At 40.5% G+C, this 17,711-nt stretch overlaps 1 long non-coding RNA gene across 1 annotated transcript; it reads left to right on the top strand.

The window, feature by feature from the left end:
• Window positions 1-15,699: 15,699 nt before the first annotated feature.
• LOC140177849 (uncharacterized) lies at window positions 15,700-17,391 on the top strand. Its single transcript, XR_011869348.1, has 3 exons — window positions 15,700-16,285; window positions 16,374-16,833; window positions 16,916-17,391. It is a non-coding gene; the product is annotated as an uncharacterized lncRNA (long non-coding RNA).
• Window positions 17,392-17,711: the final 320 nt, after the last annotated feature.

Genomic DNA, 17,711 nt, shown 5'->3' with positions numbered 1-17,711 from the left:
AATTTGCAAAAAGGAGCGAAACCACTGCTTTTTTTAGAGAGAAATATTTAGGGGGATAATTGAATTTTCTTTTCAATAATACTAAAAATAATAATAAACGGGTGAATTTAATTTAATTATGTATAAACAGGGTGTAGCTAATCCTAAATTTGTTTCTCTTTAATTTTTCTCTTGATGCTTCAATATGTTATATATAAAACAGATGTATTCAATTGTGTAGTAAAAATAATTTTTTTATATTATTTACGTGAATAATTATTTAAAAAAATATATAATTAAAAAACTAAAAATATTTGACACTGTTAAAAAAACAAGTTTAAACTCATAAAATATATAGATAAATATTTTAATTTTAATAATCATTAACTCTTCTGTTTTATTTATTATTTTCTTTCATACACTCTACTGGTAGAATTCCAGGACAAAAATAAGAGTTAAGACTAATATTGTTTACAGGGACGGATTTATATTGGTTAGTGTGGGGCAAGTGCCCCCACTGAGTTTTAAAAATTTTATATGTAATATATAGTAAAAATAATTTTTTGCCCCCACAAAGTAAATAAATTTGACCCCATCCATATTTATTTCCTTGGTTCACAACATCTATACAAATAAAAAGAAAAGAGATTAAATGATTTTATTATATTATAAAATATTATATCAATTATTTAATAAAAATAATTAAATAAATAATAATAAAAGAACTAATAATAATAACCTAATCAATTTGAATCATTTCAATTTTTCAAAGTGTTGTTTAAAAATTATTCAAATAATTTAGATATTTAATGTTGTCATTTATTTCTTTTCTTGAACATTATTTTACTCCACTAAATATGTGATTGTTGTCTCCATTTCTAAGAATAATATCTTCCGTTTAAATATATTAAGATGAAAATTCAGGTACAATTAATTTTATGTAAAGTTGATAATTGAGAGTCGCTAAATAAAAATTTAGTCAAATTAGTTAAATTATTTAACTATTTTCAACTATTAACTTCACTACCAATTCTAATTCATCTTTCTATATGATTTTATTTAAGATCTTCTTAATGAAGTGATAATTAGTTCATATATGTGAAAAAAATTAAACTCATGCATGCCTTATTACATGTTTCTGTTTTTTTTATTCATGTGATTAATTTTACCACAAAATCAAAGAAAATTTATCGCCAAAGCAGCAGTAGCGTGTTGTGTATATATGATTTCACTGTTACTTTTACGAGCGATTTTTTATTTTGTTTCATGAATTGATTTTAAAATTATATTTGATTAGTGAATTTAATTTTAATTTTAATTTTATGATGTTGAATTATTAACAGATTATTGTTTAAATGATTATTTTATTGTTTTAATTTATTTATGAGATAATTTAAAAATTAATTATATTTTTTAATAATAAATATAATTATAAAAATAATTATCATATTATATATATTTTGCCCCCACTCATAAAATTTTCTGGATCCGTCACTGATTGTTTATTTCTATTTTATTTATAAAACTTCTATAATATATAAATTAAATATTTATGTTTCTTTTTTGTATTAAAAAAATATGAAGTTGCTTGTGAAATTTTTTTTAAGAATATATTAACTGCTGCCTCGTTTTGTTCCTTCATTTTTCCAATCAGTTACCGCTAAACTCTAAAGTGATTCTGACGAGAGAACTGAAAAATTTAAATGCCTGACTTTTCATCTTTTGAGTTGGACTTTGTTGCCATTTAATCATTTACAACTCAACAATGCACATATTACATTTTACCTTACTCAAATAATAATTAGGAAGGTCAAGATTTTTATATAATTATTTTTATATAAAATTAATAATTAAAAAATTTTAAATAATACTTTTGTTACGGTAGGTAACCGGAGATTAATACGACGGATGGCGTTTGGCGGCCCAAGTGTATGAAGGAGGAGAACTCCGGGTGGATCTGCAACTCGGGAGACTCCGTCCGACTTGTTCTCGCGAATGAATGGGGGGTGGTACCTGCAAAGACACTCCGATGCCTAAGTTAGCAAGAGTGTGAGCAGGTCTAGAGAGTATTGAACTTAGAGATACCTGAGGGGTGTCAGTGTATTTATAGTGGTGAGCCAATAACCACCGTTGAAGTAGTGCCGTATCTTTAGGGTGCTAACCGTCCCTATTATCTTGGGGAGGTTAAGATATGGCTTTATGAAGCGGTTAGAGAGATTTTATGGGCGGTTACTCATTTGAATGAGTGCTCATTTGCCAACTAATCTCACATCCGACTTCTTCAGACCAAGTCGTGGTTGATACCGACTTCTTATGTGAAGGTCGGTACTTTAGCTAGGCTTAACCCTTCAGGTTAGGCCTTTTTAGTTGGACCTGGGCCTTTGTATTGGGCCAGGGTATGAACAGTGCCCCTACTTGAGCCCAAATTTTCTTCAAAGTTTGGGTTCAAGTATTTAACTCGGGTTCGTAGTCGACTTGTTTGGAGGAGACGTGGGTTTTAGAAACCGACGTGATTTTCGCGACCTTTTGTTTCTGACAGTTACGTCAATTCAAGCGTCGTGTCCGTTGGGGAAGCGTTAAGGGCTTTGGTAACGGTGCAACCTCATTAATGACTGCTCCGTTTTTACCATTATGCCCCTTAGCGTATTTATAAATACTTTCCCTCTCTTTCATTTTTCCGTTTCTGCAATCTTTCAAATTTCTTCCTTCCTTGTTCGTGTTGCATTCTTGTGTTCGAAGATTTCTGTTCTTCTCCAACCTTCATTTCTCGGATAAAGGTTAGTTTTGTTTCTTCCATATCATGCTTTATGTTTGCATGTTTTGTGAGTGGATAGGTTGACCTATAGATTCTAGCTTCGCATCTCTCCTCTTTAGGGGCCGTGTTTTTTGATTTTTCCTTTTCTTTTTCCTCTTGTAGGTTTCTGCCACTTTTCTTTATATAAAAAATGGCTTCCGTAGATGTTCTTTCTCAGTGGGTAGATGTTACGGTCCTTGGGGAGGAACCGTTGGTCGATGCTGAGTTCATCACTCATCTTCGTACTTATCACCGGCTCTGTACTTCGGAGGAGGACGAGCCAAAATATGAACTGATAATCCCGGGTCCTGAAGACCGGGTCTGTTTTGGGAGAGAAAATGAGGCGGCCCCTCATTTTTTCTTTATGTATGAATGCATGATCACCCGCTTGGGTGTTTTTCTTCCTTTCTCAGATTTCGAGATATCTGTTTTGCAACACTGTAGAGTTGCCCCTACTCAACTTCACCCCAACTCTTGGGGTTTTTTGAAGATCTATCAGTTTATAAGCCATGCTCTGGACTTCCCGACTTCTTTGAGGGTTTTCTTTTATCTTTTTCATATGACTAAGCCCTTTAGTGGGCTAAACAACAAACAGCAATGGGTATCCTTCCGAGCCATACAAGGTCGGAGGATTTTCACCCTTTTTGATGAATCTTTTCACGACTTCAAAAACTTCTTTTTCAAAGTTCAAGCCGTAGAGGGTCACCACCCCTTTTTCCTGGATGAGCATTCCTCCCCTCGCTTCCCCCTTTATTGGTCGCCGCCTTCCTCTTGTGAAAAGTATGGTCCTGATGACCTGGATGAGGTGGAGGCGGCCATCGTGGGGTTTTTTCGAGAAGCGTGGGGGAGGGCCCCATACTTGGATACCAGGAAAATTCTCCAGGGAGCACCGAATTTTGTTCAATCTCAACTAGGTAGTGCATGCATTCTTTATTTCCGAGTTGTTTCTGCCGACTTGCATTCTACCGACTTGTAACTTTTGTTAGTTGTTTCTTTTGTAGATATGGCAAAAAGGAATGCTCAGGAGTCCTACCAGAGGGTCCAGGAGGCCAAAGCAAAGTCCCGGGCTAGGTCCGGTGGTGCCAAGGCAATCCCCTCCCCTCCTCCTCCTCCTCCTCCTAGGACTGTGGGTACTCCCTCTCAGCCTATTATAATCTCTTCCTCAAGTTTGTCCCGACCACTCCCTTCTGCCCAACTTCTCTCCGAGCCAGAGAAGAAGAAGCGCAAGACTTCAGAGTCTGGCCCTTCTTGGGATGGTGGGGTTAAGGCGGATGCTCTTGCATTCGTCCGAAAGAATATCTATCCTTTAATAAATATGGATGATGTTTCTGTTCGGAACCACCTCACCGCTCTGGCCGAGGAGAGTTTTTGGGCGGCGGGAGTTTGTGGCAAACTTTTGGACATCTTCGAGAAGACTCCCCTCAGCTCTTTGGGGGCAACCTCAAAGGTTGAGGAGCTGGAGGGGAGGCTTCTTGTTTTTCAAAAACATGAGAGGGAGTTGAAGGAAGAGAGGGATAAGTTGAGGGAGGAGAGGGATAGCCTTCGGGAGAAGGAGAGCCAGCTGCAGGCCCAACTTACCCTGGAGGCGAATTTGAGGAAGACAGCCCAGGAGAGTTACCAAAGTTTATTCCGAGATATTGTGGCTGTGAGGAAGGATTTGCTGAACTCTCGGAATGCTTATGCCGAGTTGGAGGACTCTATCGCTGAGGGCGCCGAGGAGTCTTGGAGAATTTTCTTGGAGCAGGTCAGGGTTATAGCCCCCGACTTGGATCTTTCTCCACTACATCCTGACAAAGTAGTTATTGATGGCGCCATCGTTGATCCTCCTGTCCCCGAGGTCGTTTCCGAGTCAGACCTGAAGACTCGGGGACAGAGGATTATTGAGTCTCCTCCTCGTTCCCGAGATGCTCCGAGTTCTTCAGCTGCTCATCTGACTTCCTCTACAGCCCCTCCTCCTGGTCCTGGTGGCGCTCCTCCCGAGTCTGGCGGTGGTGATTCCTCTACTCCTTTGAAGAAATGACTCTTATTATTATTTTTTATGGCTATATGGGGGCCCGGCCTGTGGGTCCCCCCTTTTTTAAACTTTATTTATCTGTTGGTGGTTGTGAACAATTTCTTCTTGGCCTTTTAAGGCCGTAAACAAAATATTCTGATCTGTGCCCCTTTTTGGATAAGGGTTTTTAAACCAAGTAAATGCCCTTTTTTGGATAAGGGCTTAAGTTACCTTGTGCGTGCATGCTTTTCTATTTCGATATGTTTGATCTTTTCTGGAAAACCTTTTTGTTGGCTTGGATTGCTTTCTCGAGCCTTTTCCGTTCAAGGGCTTTTATGCAGCCTTTAAACTTTTTCCAAGTTTTCCTATCTCTTTTGTTATCCTTTATACTCACTTTTGCTTTAGTGAGTTTTTGTGACTTAGGTTATTTTTGTGATGCGTTTTTCATCTACTCGGAGTGTTCCCGAGTTTGTCTACTCGGGCTTTTGTCTCGACTTACGAGTCGGACTGTTCCCGAGTTTAATACGATCAACTTATACAACCTCTTTACGCCGACTTGTGCCTCGTCATTTCATCCTGACGACCATGTTAGGTCGGTTCATGGGATTTTCACGTTTTGTCGAGCTTAAGTCGGCGCGTTTCGTAGAAAGACTTATAAAAAATAAAGGAGGATATTTAAGAGAGATATTGTAAATGAAAAAGATCTTTATTGATTGTGAAGGTACCTTTTTGCTACTAAGGGTCTTGATAGCTTATTTTCCTTTAGCCTCTACTATGATGCCTCGTTAAAAACCCTTCTCCAGAAAAAACCCTTTTTTGGGAAAAAATCATGAAGTTGGGAAAAGAGTACATCAGGGAGTAGAGTTCGCTTTTAACTGTAGTACCTTTTCATATTACAAGCATGCCACGACCTTGGTAGCTCAGTGCCATTCAGGTCGGTTACTTTATAATAACCTTTCCCTAACACTTCCTTGATTTTGTATGGCCCCTTCCAATTAGCGGCGAGCTTTCCTTCTCCTGATTTGTTGACTTCAATGTCGTTTCTGATGAGGACCAGGTCGTCCAGGACAAAAGCTCTTCGAATGACTTTCTTGTTGTATCTAGTAGTCATCCTTTGTTTTAATGCCGCTTCTCTTATTTGGGCACCTTCTCGGACCTCGGGGAGCAAGTCGAGCTCCTCTTTGTGCCCCTGTATATTTCCGACCTCATCGTGGAGAATTACCCTTGGGCTTTGCTCATTTATTTCTATTGGAATCATGGCTTCTACGCCGTAGACTAGTCGGAAGGGTGTTTCTCCTATGGCGGATTGGGGGGTTGTCCTATAAGCCCACAGCACTTGAGGGAGCTCTTCAGCCCAAGCTCCATTTGCTTCTTGTAGTCTCTTCTTTAATCCTGCCAGTATGACCTTGTTAGCTGCCTCGGCTTGCCCATTGGCTTGTGGGTGTTCCACCGAGGTGAACTGATGCTTGATTTTCATACTGGCTACCAAACTTCTGAAGGTGGCGTCGGTGAATTGGGTTCCATTGTCTGTGGTGATGGAATAGGGTATTCCATACCTTGTGATGATGTTTTTGTAGAGGAACCTGCGACTTCTTTGAGCGGTGATGGTGGCTAATGGTTCTGCTTCTATTCACTTTGTGAAGTAGTCTATTCCCACGATCAAGTACCTGACTTGTCCTGGCGCTTGGGGAAAAGGACCTAACAGATCCATTCCCCATTTTGCGAAAGGCCAGGGGGAAGTTATACTAATGAGCTCTTCTGGGGGAGCCACGTGGAAATTTGCATGCATCTGGCACGGTTGGCACTTTTTCACAAAGTCTGTGGCATCTCTTTGCAAAGTCGGCCAATAGAATCCTGCTCGGATTACTTTCCTGGCTAGTGACCTCGCTCCGAGATGGTTTCCGCAGATCCCACTATGTACTTCTTCCAACACCTCGGTGGTTCTTGAGGTCGGTACGCACTTCAGCAATGGTGTTGATATCCCTCTTCTGTAAAGGACATTTCTCACCAAAGTATAATGTTGTGCTTCCCTTCGGATCTTTTTAGCTTCTTTCTCCTCCTCGGGGAGGATGTCGAATTTCAGGTATTCGACCAAGGGATTCATCCATCCGAGGTTTAAACCGACTACTTCAAGTACTTCTTGTTCATCTTCTGTTTTTGATACCGAGGGCTCTTGGAGAGTTTCTTGGATCAGACTTCTATTGTTTCCTCCTGGTTTGGTACTTGCTAACTTGGATAGGGCATCTGCTCTGCTATTTAGATCCCGAGTTATGTGTTTAACCTCGGTTTTCGCAAAGCGCCCAAGGTGCTCCAAGGTTTTCTCCAAGTATCTCTTCATATTGGGGTCCTTTGCCTGATACTCTCCACTTATTTGGGAAGTTACCACTTGTGAGTCGCTATAGACCATCACCTTTGTAGCGCCAACTTCTTCTGCTAACTTTAATCCGGCAATCAAGGCTTCATATTCTGCCTGATTATTTGAAGCTGGAAATTCAAATTTTAAGGAGACCTCTATCTGGGTTCCTTTTCCATCTACCAATATTATGCCTGCGCCGCTCCTTGTCTTGTTGGAGGATCCGTCTACGTAGAGTTCCGAGGTGGTCGGTTTTTCCTCTTGCTCTCCTGCATATTCTGCAATGAAGTCGGCGAGGCATTGGGCTTTAATTGCTGTCTGAGTTTCATATCTCAGATCAAACTCGGAGAGCTCTATTGCCCATTGAACCATTCTCCCTGCAACATCCGTCTTTTGGAGGATTTGCTTCATGGGTTGGTTCGTACGGACTCTTATTGTGTGAGCCTGAAAGTAAGGTCGTAGCCTTCGTGAGGCTATCACTAAGGAGTAGGCAAACTTCTCTAGTTTGTGGTACCTTAGCTCAGGGCCTTGTAGGACCTTACTGATAAAGTAGACCGGGTGCTGCCCGACCTCGTCTTCTCTGATCAGGGCTGATGAGACAGCCCTGTTTGCCACGGATAGGTACAGGACGAGGTCTTTTCCCGGTACTGGTCGGGTTAATATAGGAGGTTGACTTAGGAATCTTTTGAATTCTTGGAACGCCGCCTCGCATTCCGAAGTCCATTCAAATTGGCATCCCTTCCTCAAAAGAGAAAATAGTGGAAGGGATTTTAGTGCCGATCCCGCCAAAAATCTGGAGAGGGCTGCAAGTCGGCCATTGAGCTGTTGAACCTCTCTCAAACAAGTCGGGCTTTTCATTTCTAGGATGGCTCTGCATTTGTCGGGATTGGCCTCAATCCCTCTTTGTGTTAGCATGAAACCTAGAAATTTCCCTGCTTCTACTGCGAAGGCGCATTTTGCGGGATTTAGTCTCATCCCGTGCAACCTTATAGTGTTGAAGACTTGTGAGAGGTCGGTTAGGAGGTCGACTTATTGCTTGGTTTTTACTAACATGTCGTCGACGTATACCTCCATTAGGCTCCCTAGATGGGGGGAAAACACTTTGTTCATCAGCCTTTGGTACGTGGCTCCGGCATTCTTTAGTCCGAATGGCATGACCACATAACAATAGTTGGCTTTTGGCGTGATGAACGATGTTTTCTCCTGGTCGGGTTCGTGCATCGGGATTTGGTTATATCCCGAGTAGGCGTCCATAAATGATAAGTATTGGTACCCCGAGCTGGAGTCTACCAGGGTATCGATACTCGGTAGGGGATAAGGGTCCTTAGGACATGCCTTATTCAAGTCGGTATAGTCGACGCACATTCTCTATTTACCATTCTGTTTCTTGACTAGCACTACATTGGCTAGCCACGTTGGGTACTTGACCTCCTTAATAAAGCCGGCTTCCAGAAGTGCCTGTACTTGCTCTTCTACTATTGAGGCTCGCTCTGGGCCGAGCTTGCGTCTTCTTTGCTGTACAGGTCGGGACCCTGGGTAAACCGAGAGCCTGTGGGACATGAGCTCGGGATTAATCCCAGGCATGTCGGAAGCCTTCCATGCGAAGAGGTCGGAATTAGCTCTTAGGAGTTCACCCAACCTTTGTTTGAGGGTTTCCCCTAGGTTGGCTCCTATGTAAGTATTTTTTCCTTCCTCCTCACCGACTTGTATCTCCTCGGTTTTTCCTCCCGGTTGGGGTCGCAACTCCTCTCTGGTTCTTGTGCCGCCTAGCTCTATGGTGTGGACTTCTTTGCCCTTTCCTCTCAGATTTAGGCTTTCATTATAGCACTTTCTCGCCAATTTTTGATCTCCCCTCACCGTTGCTATTCCTCCTGGAGTCGGGAATTTCATGCAAAGGTGGGGAGTGGATACCACCGCTCTGAGGCGATTAAGGGTAGTTCTGTCGATTAAGGCATTGTAGGCTGACCCTTCATCGATGACTATGAAGTCTATGCTCAGAGTCCTTGATTTTTCCCCTCTTCCAAAAGTGGTGTGAAGGGGCAAAAATCCCAGTGGTTTTATTGGCGTATCCCCTAATCCATATAGGGTGTCGGGGTAGGCTCTTAACTCTTTTTCATCTAACCCTAGCTTGTCGAAGGCGGGCTTGAAAAGGATGTCCGCCGAGCTTCCTTGGTCTACTAGGGTTCTGTGGAGATGGGCATTGGCCAGGATCATGGTTATCACCACGGGATCATCATGCCCGGGGATTACTCCTTGCCCATCTTCTTTTGTGAATGAGATGGTGGGGAGGTCGGGTGTCTCTTCCCCGACCTGGTAGACTCTCTTGAGATGTCTTTTCCGAGAAGATTTGGTGATTCTACCTCCCGCAAACCCTCCTGAGATCATATGTATATGTCTCTCCGGGGTCTGTGGTGGTGGATCTCTTCTATCCGTGTCATCTCGCTTTCTCTTTCCGTGACCATCCGACCTTTCCATGAGATATCTATCAAGCCGACCTTCTCTAGCCAGCTTTTCTATCACATTCTTAAGGTCGTAGCAGTCGTTAGTGGAGTGACCATATATCTTATGGTACTCGCAATAATCGCCGCGGCTTCCCCCTTTTTTATTTTTAATGGGTCTAGGGGGTGGCAGCCTTTCAGTGTGGCAAATCTCTCTGTATACGTCCACTATAGAAGTTTTTAGAGGAGTATAAGAGTGATATTTTCTGGGCCTTTCGAGACCGAGTTCTTCCTTCTTCTTGACTTCCCTTTCCCTTTCCTTAGATAAGGAAGTGGGTCCAGGTCGCCAACTCAGGTCTCTCAATTTTGCATTCTCTTCCATGTTGATGTACTTTTCGGCCCTTTCTTGTACATCACTTAGAGAAACGGGGTGTCTTTTAGATATGGACTGGGAGAAGGGACCTTCTCTAAGCCCATTGACTAACCCCATTATGACTGCCTCTGTGGGCAGGTCTTGGATCTCCAAACATGCTTTATTGAACCTCTCCATATAGGCTCGTAAAGACTCTCCGACCTCCTGTTTTATTCCCAGGAGGCTCGGTGCATGTTTTACCTTGTCCTTTTAGATTGAGAACCTCATCAAGAACTTCCTTGAGAGGTCTTCAAAGCTGGTGATGGATCTCGGGGGGAGGCTATCAAACCACTTCATTGCCGCTTTTGATAAAGTGGTCGGGAAAGCCTTGCATCTCGTAGCGTCGGAGGCATCAGCTAGATACATCCGACTTTTAAAGTTGCTCAGATGATGCTTTGGATCCGTGGTTCCATCATAGAGGTCCATATCGGGGCTTTTAAAGTTCCTTAGAACTTTTGCCCTCATTATGTCCTCGCTGAAAGGATCTTCTCCGCCCGGGATTTGGTCTTCTTGTTCATCGCGGGAGTTCTTGAGGGAGGACTCTAGCTGTAAGAGTTTTCTTTCTAACTCTTTTCGCCGTTCCATCTCCTCTTTAAGGTACCTTTCGGTTTTCTTCTGTTTCTCCCGCTCTTGCTCCAATTGTTCCAGGCGGCTATGGACTAATCCCATCAATTCAGTTATGTGGGATGGTCCACCCTTTTCCGATTCACGTCCATCTGAGGAATTTACCTTCGGATTCTTCACTCCGGAGGTACCCTCTCTGTGTTGGTCGTTATCTTGCTGTTGGGCCATGTTTTCATTGTCATTACCCATGTCTAGATTCTCTTGTTCGGAATCTGTTTCCACATGGCCTTCTTCGTGGGATCTATCCGCCATCGATGGATGATCTCTCGGGTCCCCGGCAACGGCGCCAATGTTACGGTAGGTAACCGGAGATTAATACGACGGATGGCGTTTGGCGGCCCAAGTGTATGAAGGAGGAGAACTCCGGGTGGATCTGCAACTCGGGAGACTCCGTCCGACTTGTTCTCGCGAATGAATGGGGGGTGGTACCTGCAAAGACACTCCGATGCCTAAGTTAGCAAGAGTGTGAGCAGGTCTAGAGAGTATTGGACTTAGAGATACCTGAGGGGTGTCAGTGTATTTATAGTGGTGAGCCAATAACCACCATTGAAGTAGTGCCGTATCTTTAGGGTGCTAACCGTCCCTATTATCTTGGGGAGGTTAAGATATGGCTTTATGAAGCGGTTAGAGAGATTTTAGGGGCGGTTACTCATTTGAATGAGTGCTCATCTGCCAACTAATCTCACATCCGACTTCTTCAGACCAAGTCGTGGTTGATACCGACTTCTTATGTGAAGGTCGGTACTTTAGCTAGGCTTAACCCTTCAGGTTAGGCCTTTTTAGTTGGACCTGGGCCTTTGTATTGGGCCAGGGTATGAACAACTTTAATTAAATTTATCAAATTATCTCATAAGTCTTAAATATTAAATTTATATAAAAACAAATGTATGTAATTTTTTATCAACTGGCAATAATGCATTAATAATAAAGTAGCTAAATCTAACAAGTTTTTAATTTTATGTAGAGTTGGAAAAGTCACCAAAGTTGCATGTATTGTTAATATTTTTTGAAAATGAATATTATTTAATTATTTATTGTCATATCAATTACAATATTTAACTAAATTGTCTATTTTATGTCTTAAAATTTTCTTATAAACATGCATCATTTTCGTCTCTTTTGTGTTACTTTGACCATTTCTTACTGTGCATACTTCATCTCTCTGGATATTAAAATGTTAAACTCAAACACTAGTTTTTCTTTTGGCGTTCAACTAAGCCAAAGTTAGCAATTACAATAATGTTTCACTCTTTCAAGTCAAAAAGAAGAATGCCTCAAAGTTGGTTGAAATGTTGGTTTATGATCCAAGATTTGGACAAATATGATTAGTTAATAAATAACAGCAATCATATGTGAAACGGATCATGGGCCTTAGCGTATGATGCCTCATGCCGACAAAATCAGAGGGAAAAAAATAAAACTTAGAGTATTTACCCAAATTGGTCCCCAAAGAATTTTGAAGTGGACGTTTTGGTCCCCAACAAAATTTAATTATGTAATTAGTCCCCAACTTTAGTAAACGTCCGTCATTTTAGTCCTTCTGTTAGTTTCTTCCGTGAAATTCTAACGGTAGAGTCCAACGTGTCACGTTCAGGTGATGAGTCAGCCGTTAAGTGCCACATGTTCAATCAAGACAAATTGGTCCCTATTCTGAATGATGCTAAATGCGGCATTTTGGGAGCAGGGCATAAGGGTGTGTGTCGTTTCGTTAGCTGAGTGGTTTTAAAGGTCCATTTTTGTCTTCCTCCCCCAAAACAAAATTACAACCAGCACCCTCTCTTCCCCTAGGTTTTACAAAGAAAGCCACCACCACGTGAATCGGTAGTCAGTCTTCCGACGATCTCGCTGACATTGTTGACTCAAGACTTTGTACCAAACGAAGTTATTGTAGAAGAAGGTTTTGCCGGTCTATCGGTCTTCACCGGTCAGGTTAGTATATCTTTTCTCTATTATGATGCGGATGGTATAATTGATCATCGTTGCAATTGTTCGAATGTGTTTACCTTGTGTATCTGTTTCTGGCAGTAGAAATTAGTTACTGAAGAAAGTGTTTTTAAGTTCTTCATTACTATGAAAATCAGTTACTGATAAGTGACGTAATGCATGCATATATGAGTTTAACATTAAAAAGATTCAATATTTTGTGGTAAATACACTTTATACATTAATTAATCTAGTTATCACAATTAGGAAATTAAAGTTTGAGCAGTTGTTGTTTAATATGAAATTGCACTGTATAAGTTTGTGTTCTGGTTTTGACATTTTATTCCATGTTTATGGATTGCAGATGACTGATTGGGTTATCCCTGTCTTTCAACATGGGGGGAGTTTTGTCAAAGATAACAAGGGTGAACTACTTTACATTAATGGGAATGTAAAGAGATTTCCTCCTTTGGATCTTGATTTAGTGAATTATTTTGATTTGAAGAAAATGTTTGAAGAACTTGGCTACCATGCATACAAAAAGATGTATTGGTATGACCCAACAGCTCCTAGTTATGAAGCAGGCCTACATCCTATATATGGAGATAAGGAAATCAGAGAGATGTGTGACAAAAAGAGGGAGGACAGAGAGACGGATGAATTGTGTCTGTTCTTTGATCATCCAATTATGGAAGATGTTGACTTTGAGGATAGCGATGATACTGATGAGCATAGTGAGGCCGAGGTCTTGTCTGATGAACCAATTTCTGACAACGATAGCTATGATAGCTATGAAAGTGCTGAAGACGAGGCATATAAACCCCCACCTCCAGGATTTGAGGATGACACCGATGATAGCTATGATAGCTTTGAAGATGAAGAACTCATGAAGAAAACAAAGAGAAAAGGTGGCAAAAGAGATAAGAAGGGTAAGAAGAAAACTGTTGGAAAAAAGGATAATGCAAGGAAGATGGCTGTTGAAAAAACAGATAATGCAAGGAAGAAAGGTGGGCCTAAACAAACTACTAGGCCCAATGACAAATATGGGCCCAATATAACTGTTGGGCCTACATCTACTAATGGGTCTACTCCTACTGCTAGGCCTAGTCCTACTGTTGGTGGGTCAGAATTTGGTGTTGGACCGGGTATAGCAGAGGAGGGGGATGACATCTTTAGTGATGAATCTGATGGTTTAGGATTTGAGTCAGAGGGGTTTGATACACCTCAATCATCAGACAATGAGGGAGATGATTTTGATTGGTCCCAATTCAATGAGGAAGCAGACTTTGGTGATGTTCAACTCCAATTGAACATGGAGTTTGCCACATTGGATCAATTCAAGCATGCTTTAAAGGACTATACTATTGCTGAAGGAAGGAGGATTTTTTATGTTAAAAATGATAATAGAAGAGTTAGATGCAAGTGTGCAAGTGGAGAAGAGAAGACTATGATTGCAAAGGCAAAGTTCAAGGCTAGATGTAAGGCTAAAAGGAAAGAGACTGATGCTGCAGAAGTGGATAATTCTGGAGAGAATGGAACTGCTATTGTCCCTAGCAGTGATGATAATGAATGTCCCTGGCTGATTTATTGTGCCTGGAATAGTGCTAGAGGGTGCTACCAGATTAAGACGTATGAGCCTAAACATACTTGTGCTAGGGAATTCGGGTCTAACATGGCTGATCAGAAATGGGTGGCTGATAAATTAGAGAAGAGGTTATTGACCCAACCTCACATGACTCATGGCGAAGCTTTTGATCATATTAAGATAGACTTTAATGTGGTGTGCAGTGACAAGATGATTTATAGAGCTTTAAGGGTTGTTAGGGAAAGGTGTGTTGGGAATGAGAGGGCTCAGTATGGAAAGTTGAGAGATTATCTCACTGAAATACACAGAAGCAATCCTAGCAGCACTGCATTGCTGGAAACAACCCCCACAATTCCTGGTTTACCGCCATTATTTAGCAAACTGTATATTTGTCTGGAGGGGTGTAAAAGGGGGTTTAAGGCTGGTTGCAGACCACTGATTGGGTTGGATGGATGTCACTTGAAAGGATATTATGGGGGGCAATTGTTGTGTGCTGTAGCTCAAGATGCAAACAATCACTTCTATGTGATTGCCTATGCGGTGGTTGACAGTGAAACAAAACAAAGTTGGAAGTGGTTTTTACAACTTCTTCAAAAAGATATTGGTAACTGCTCAACAGAAGAATGGAATTTTATCTCGGATCAACAGAAGGTAAATGACCATTGCACTGATTGTATTTGACTTTATTTTACTTGCTGTGATTAAATTTGGGTTGGTTGGTTGCATTTGAATTGAATTGTTGTTATAATAGTTGCATAGAATTGTTATAATTGTTGTTAATGCTTACTGTGATTATATTTGTGAATGTTAACGCGTACTTGTATTTTCTCTTCTATCCTAAAATCTGGTGGGTTAGTAATTAATACTGCTTCTTTTATTTCAATGTCACAAGTTATACTGAAATTTGGTCGTAAATTAACTTTTCCACTTTGTTTTCTGCGTATATATAATCATGTCTCAAGCTAATCTTTATATTGTTGCATATTTATTGGATGAGGAAGCGTGCCATACAAAAAAAGTGTGTTTCTATTCATGTGATATTATTAGCATATATAAAGAGTGTGTTACTTCTTCACCTAATAATATCATGTATATTGTTGCATAATATAATAGCATGTTACTATTCATGTTATAATAGCATGTTACTGTTCATGTTATATAAAGAGCATGTATAATAGCATGTTACTATTCATGTTATATAAAGAGCATGTTACTGTTCATGTGATATTATTGGTAGATATTATTAGTGGAATGCGTGACATTTGAATTAGTGTAATTAATTATAAGTCTCTTATGCTCTTGTCTTTTATTTGAATTGTACTATTTGTAGTAATTAAATTTGACTTGATGTCATTATATTTGAATTGAATTGAGGTGAAGTTAATATGAAATAGTGTTCTAATAAGGTTTCGGGTGGATGAAAGGGTCTAGATGATTGTCAAATTATATTACTAAGGACCAATCTGTCTGATAAATAATTTATTTAGGGGCTTATTTTTCTGATAAATAAATTTTTTGGGGATCTTACTGTCTGATCTATGATTTTATTAAAAAAGTCTGTATATGTGTTTGTTCATTTTGATGCCTTCTTCAGGGTTTACTACCTGCTTTGCATGAGGTGATGCCAAATGCACACCACAGGAATTGTGTAAGACACATTTGGAAGAATTTTATTGGAAAGTTTAAGGACAAACAACTAAAAAATATAGTGTGGGCATGTGCAAAGAGTAGTACAGATGCAGAGTTCCAACATCATATGCAGAGGCTAAAGAGGATGAATGAAGAAGCATGGGCATATCTTGCAAAGTTTCAACCCTCTTGCTGGACCAAATCTTATTTTAGTCATTGGCCAAAACTTGACAACGTGACCAACAACATGAGTGAGGTCTGGAACGCCAAAATTAACCACTATAGGGGAAAGCCTATTCTCACCATGTTGGAGGAGCTTCGTTGCTACTTGATGAGGAGAATGGCAAAACACGAAGATTCTAAGCACCTACACTGGAGTACTGGCACCAGTTCAGCAAAGGAAATTGGAGGACCTTATGAAGGATACTAAATTCTAGACGGCTCAATGGACTGGTGACAATGATCGTAACGTGTTTGAAGTGCAGACACATTCAAAGAAGGTTGGTGTTAATCTTGGAAGGCATACTTGTACCTGCAATATGTGGCAACTGACAGGTAGTCATAACATATTGTATTTGACTTACATGAGTTTAAGATATGCATTCTGCTATATTAAAGTCAACGCTAGTTAATTCTTTTGTAGGAATACCATGTGTTCATGCATTAGCAGCTATTCAAAAGAGGTGTGATAGGCCAGAACTATATGTGCATCCTTGGCTAAAGATGGATGCATTTAGAGCAACCTATGAGCATGTCATGAAACCTGTCAACTCAGAAGAGTATTGGGTGAATACTGGACTACTATCTCCAGAGCCACCCATCAGTAGGAGACCTGCAGGCCGCCCCACGAAGAAAAAAAGGAAGGCGGACCCTGTTGAAGACGCGCGTGATAGATCAAAAGGACGACGAACATTCAAGGTTACCTGTCAAAAATGTGGCGAATCTAGCCACAATGCAAAAACATGCAAGGGACCACCAAGGCCTAAACCCCCACCAAAGAATAAAGGTAAAAAAAAAAGGGTAATGGAAATGGATCCACCATTGCAGCAGGGTCACAGGAAGAGGTACAAATAACCCTCTCAGCCCCTCAACCACAGCCACAGGTACCTTTCTAAATTGGATTATATTCGATGCTTTGTATGCCATTCATGTACTTACTTGTCTTGTTACTTTGTCTTGTGTTAGGAGCAAACTACTAACTCATCCAACCAAGTTGCATCAACAACAAGTTTTAGGCATCCAAGACCTAAACAACAAATTCTGAGACTTCATGTAGCTCTGGTCACTGCCCCAACACCTCCTATGAAGCTTGTTTCGGCTCCAAGACCTTTACCTCCACCAACTTTGACTCCTCCACCTACAACCCCATTTGCTCCAGTGCCTAGGTCACTCCATCCGAATCAGATACCAAGAATCTCTCCGGAAACAGTTGCTGCTACAAGCTCTGGAACTGTTGCCAGAATATTCAAGTTCATGCCTACACCAGGACTCAACCTCCAAAAGAAGAAATGATATTGCTCTATGATATCATGCTGATTGTAGTTATGTTGTTTAGTTTATTAAGACCCTTTTGTAATAGATTATGGTTATGTAGTGCATTTATGCAACGTTGAGCTATGCTTTTGGAATGTATCTTTGATGCTAGCAACAGATATAAACTAGCTAGGAGTAAGTTTTTTGTTGGAATATTCAGAACTTTGATACTTGATTTCAAATATATGAAATTATGGTTATTAGACTATTTTGATAATTATGAGTGATGTGATTTGTATTAAATCAAGTTTTTGAAACATTATTTTTGTGAATGCATATGATTCTAATATTTGGCAAAGGAAATTTCATTACACAATTCTGACAGACTATAATATTAGCAATTACACTTTGATCAATTATTCAATTACAATATATCCATACATAATAAGCACTTAATTCCCTTCTTTTCCTACCTAACTATATCTTTCCTAAAAAAATACAAACCAAA

This window comes from Arachis hypogaea, chromosome 2 (genome assembly GCF_003086295.3).
Source record: "Arachis hypogaea cultivar Tifrunner chromosome 2, arahy.Tifrunner.gnm2.J5K5, whole genome shotgun sequence".
NCBI classification, from domain to species: Eukaryota; Viridiplantae; Streptophyta; class Magnoliopsida; order Fabales; family Fabaceae; genus Arachis; species Arachis hypogaea.
Note: the sequence above shows the minus strand (reverse complement) of the source record. Positions and strands in the feature narration are given on the sequence as shown.